A 4,942-nucleotide genomic window follows, 5' to 3' on the forward strand; every position below is an offset into this window, starting at 1 on the left:
TCTGGTTACTTTCACTTTTCCATGGTAATGTGGGAGGACATCGCTGTATTTGCGAAGTAAGTTACATCCGCAGGGAGATTCGGTTCAGTTCCATCACATAATGTAACGCAGTAACGCAGCCATTTAAATCACAGTAACTATAACGGCGTTACTTAATGGGAATAGGTATAGTAACACTATTAGTTACCGCAAAAGTAGTTGCGTTTACTGGCTGTAACATAACAAAATGTGGAAAAAGTGAAGGGGTATGAATCATAGACTGTATAGACCAGGGATGGCAAACATACGGCCAGCGGGCCGGATCCGGCCCGGGAAGCATTTCAGCTTGGCCCACGGAGCTGAAGGACTTTGCTAAGTAGGCTGTGAGGAGGGAAAAAAAACTGCTATTTTGAATCCTTCCACTAGTGGGCGCACTACCGCACCGGTACCAGTGAGAGCGCAGCCAGACTGTAAAACAAGTGATGAGTAAGAGTAGTGATTGCAGTCAATAACCTCTGACACCCTCATCCCCAAATGTCTCTGTCAAAAAAGAGAAAAGTGGACACGGAGTGCCGAGTTTTCCAAGAAAAATGGACTGCATCCTATTTTTTTACAGAGGTAAATGGAAACCTGTATGCTTGGTGTGTTCGCAGCAAGTTGCTGTGCTCAAAGAATATAATATTCACCGCCATTATGAGACTCACCATGGAGAGAAATATGACTGCTTGCAAGGACAATGGAGAAAAGAAAAGATAAATGGCCTGCTATCAGGTCTAAAGAAACAACAGGCCATTTTTACCCGGAGCCGAGATATAAGTGACGCAGCAGTGAAAGCCAGCTATCTCATCGCTAACGAAATAGCATCAGCCTCAAAGCCATACTCTGAGGGTGAGTTTGTGAAAACATGCATGCTGAAGGCTGCAGAAATTGTGTGCCCTGAGAAGCGACAAGCTTTTGCCAACATTAGTCTAACGAGGAATACAGTGAAGGATAGGATTGCCGATCTTTCAGCAGATTTGGATAGCCAGAAAAAAACAAAAGTCAAGTCATTCGTAGCATTTTCAGTTGCAATCGATGAGAGCACTGACATTACAGATGTTGCTCAACTGGCCATATTAATTTGTGGTGTTGATGAGACTTTGACGGTCACCGAAGAGTTCCTTGAGTTGGTTCCTATGACAGACACCACTAAAGCGGATGACATTTTTAGCGCTCTCGTTGAAGCACTGGACAGGGTTGGAGTGGACTGGACCCGTGCTGTCAGTCTGGCTACAGACGGCACGCCATCAATGATTGGGAAAAAAGCAGGTGTTGCAACGAAATTCAGGGAGAAAGTACAAGCAGCAGATGGAGGAGATCGTTTTTGGACATTCCACTGTATTTTGCTCCAGGAGGCATTGTGTTGCAAGTCGTTAAAAATGGATCACGTCATGAAAGTGGTTCTTCAAACGGTTAATTTCATCCGAGCCAGAGGGCTGAATCACCGTCAGTTCGACAGCCTCCTCAGTGATAAAGACATCACCTGTAGCCTACCATATCACACTGAAGTAAGGTGGTTGAGCCGAGGTGCCGTGCTGAAGCGTTTTTCTGATCTACGCAAGGAAATTGGACAGTTCATGGAGAAAAAGGGTAAGCCAGTGCATGAATTAAAAAAAAAACAGAATGGCTGCAGGACCTTGCATTTATGGTGGATATTTCAGAGCACTTGAATAATCTGAACATAACGATGCAAGGTCGCGAAAAAGTTGTCACAGAATATTATGACAGCATACGCGCATTTAAGTTGAAGCTGGCTTTGTGGGAGACACAGCTGTCAAGTGGTGACCCTGCTCATTTCCCTCATCTAAGAAATGTGCATATGACCGGAGTTACTGCTGACATGAGACGGTACAAAGACAAAATTACGGAATTGCTGCGGGAGTTTGAGCGGCGGTTTCAGGTCTTTGGTGAGCTTGAGACAGAGTTTGCAGTTTTTCACTCGCCATTTGCAGTTAAGGCTGCGGATCTGCCCGTCGACATACAACTTGAGATAATCGACTTACAATGTGATCAGGATTCAAAGGACAAATTTGCCTCGTCGGACTTGGGCACATTTTATCGGTATCTTTTGCCAGGATACCCCAAATTGACAGCCCTGGCAGCAACGGTTTTGAGCATGTTTGGGAACACCTACCTTTGTGAACAGGTTTTCTCTGTAATGAACATTACTAAAAAAAAGCTGCGCTCAAGACTCACACACAAGTGCCTGAATGAAATAATTAAATTGGCTGCTAGTCAGGATTTTAAGCCTGATATTGATGCCCTTGTGAGGGCTAAAATATGTCAAGTTTCATGAGCAAATTAATCAGTTCTGTGACCTCAGTTCTGTGAAAATAAGAACCTACTGAAATATTTGAAAATGTTATATTATTCTGTCACTGAAAATTGTGTATTATAATGTCAATCAGCGGCTTCAATAGGCAAAAAATAGTTTGATTTGATGTGACACTGTGGCTGCACTGCCAATATAAAAATTCTATATTTTCAAGGCAAGGGAGGTAACTCAAATTCCTCACTTAATAGCTCCCACGTTTTTATTTGCATTTTGTGGTGAGTCAGTTCAGGTGGAAACTGTGATCTGTTGTAAAGAACATGTGTGTAGCACTTGAAATTGCACTTGTTTGTCTTAATACAGTACATTTCAGTTTGTTCATAACGTTTTGCGTCTCATTACATGTGGACATTTTCCGAATGTACTTGTAGCTACTTATTTGCACTTAAACAGAAATATTGTCGTTATGTAGGGCCTGTGGGTTATTATGCTATGATGTTACTGGTCCAGCCCACTTTAGATCAAAGTGGGCAGTATGTGGCCCCTTAACTGAAATGAGTTTGCCACCCCTGGTATAGACGAAGTGTCCGTGACGTCACCCATAGGATTCTGCAGAGTTGCCGAGAAGCCCTTAGTAGGCGGAGTCGGCCACTAACGTCTCAACAGTGACGTCAGAGTCTAACTCCCGCCTGCTCCAGCCTGATCCAAATAAGGGCAAAGAGGCGGAGCCGAGGCGGGACCTCCTGCCACAGAGCTGGAAGTTCCAGAGCTAGCTCAGGCTAAGAAGCTAAGCTAATATGCTCCCAGTATTAAGCTAACAACCCAGTTTGCGGTCACTGCTCCTTGTTCCCGGCATATTCTGAAGGTAAGATACCCTTTAACTTTACAAAGCTTGTCCCTTTGATTTAAATGTTCTTGAACCTACACTATACAATTGTTTTTAAATGCTTCACCGTTTTTCAAATATAAATGTAATTTGTAAATAAACTTTGTAAACTAGCAGAGATATGGCCAGTGTTGCGTGAATGGAATTAGCCATAGACTGTAGCCTAAAGGAATTAGCGTATTGTAAATTAAGCTGTACGTTTAGTTTTAGGATAATACATTTACCTACATTTCGACTTTAAAATAACATTAGCAATTAACACATGGTTAATACGATTATTTATATGTATGGTTAAAGTTAATGTTGTATTGATACCGGCTCGCATTCTTATAACTATTATTGCTGTGCAATCTGCAGTATCATACAGTCATTACTATGCCAGTGCATAAAACAGTGTTGTATGCTCTGGCTAACGATTGCAAAATGCGCATATTTATACTTTTGATCATGAATTGTATAAAGGTTTTGACACTGCATCCACTGGAAACTGAAACTTAATCCAACGTTATTGTTTTTCAAAAGTGCTGCGCCAGTCTAACTTAAATATGACTGTAGATAAAGAAAGGGCAAGGCGCTTTGATATTTATGAGACAATGATTATATATTTCAGTGCTAAGAAGATGGCAACCTCCTCCACGCCTTCTTCAAAACCTCCAACCTGCACAACCTGTAAGTTGATTGTCCATGACTTCAGATGATTGACATCACATACTCACACACTCTCTCTCTCACACACACAGGTTATTGTCAATGGAAAGAAATTAGCAATCCTTTATACTTAATTTCATTTTCCTCATCTGAAGCATTTGTTACTCTCATTTATTTTCCTCCCATAGTGACTGTATGGATAATCGGTGACAGCTGTGTCCGGCGTGGAGCCCAGAGAGCTGCAGAGACCATCGGCAGCAACCTGGGCCTCAACCTGATGGTGTGCTGGTTCGGGTGGGGGTTCCGCTGGAGAGGTCTCCTTCCCTTCTTTTCCCACTCCCTGCGAGGAAGAGCAGCCCCGGATGTCCTCCTTATCCACTGTGGCAACGATTTACAGTTATTTACTGCAGTGTTTTTCAGGCATCTCCTTCCCTAATAAAAATAATAAACAAAAACACATAAAATAACTTTTTGAGGTCTGTAGATATTCAACTTTCTTTTGAATAATGTTGTTTTAAATGTAAACGTGCATTATAAAAGACAATAGAGGGCCAACATGTTAGCTATGCAGTTAATCCATTCAACAATTTCGTGTTTCAGATTCAAAGGTTTTATGTCATATGCACATAAGCCACAGTGTAGGAATGGCAATGAAAATCTTCTGTCCCGAGCTCCTCCAACAATGTAAAATTGTTTTATAAGACATAAAACAAATTCAAAATTAAATTAAGAATAATAAATTAGTGCAGGCAGAAATCTATATACACGTAAATATAATAAGACATATGCAAGAACTGAATGTAAAGATAAATATTGTATAGTAAGATTACATTTTAGCTATTAAGATAATTAAGTTATAAGACGACAAAAGATGAATGAATGTTGCTATTAAAATAATGTAAAAAAAGGTAATATAATTAACCTGTATTCAAAGCTTATTGCCAAAGTAGAATCATGCTAATTTTGCAGTTTTTAACATAGAGTACGTGGGGGGGAAATGGCAATTCTCTATCTATGATAAAGAGTCTTTTGCATAAATTGAAGAGAAATGTGATGGTTTGCAAAATAATTCAATTTATATGTTTCTATGCTGGCAAAAACTTAATTTGGCCTTTAAT

General features: G+C 40.7%; 1 long non-coding RNA gene across 1 annotated transcript; it reads left to right on the forward strand.

Annotated features, from left to right (window-relative positions):
- Positions 1 to 2,998: 2,998 nt before the first annotated feature.
- LOC307045913 lies at positions 2,999 to 4,303 on the forward strand. Its single transcript, XR_013810026.1, has 3 exons — positions 2,999 to 3,155; positions 3,787 to 3,845; positions 4,013 to 4,303. It is a non-coding gene; the product is annotated as an uncharacterized lncRNA (long non-coding RNA).
- The last annotated feature ends 639 nt before the right edge of the window (positions 4,304 to 4,942 follow it).

This window comes from Notothenia rossii (genome assembly GCF_949606895.1).
Source record: "Notothenia rossii genome assembly, chromosome: 7".
Lineage (NCBI taxonomy): Eukaryota > Metazoa > Chordata > Actinopteri > Perciformes > Nototheniidae > Notothenia > Notothenia rossii.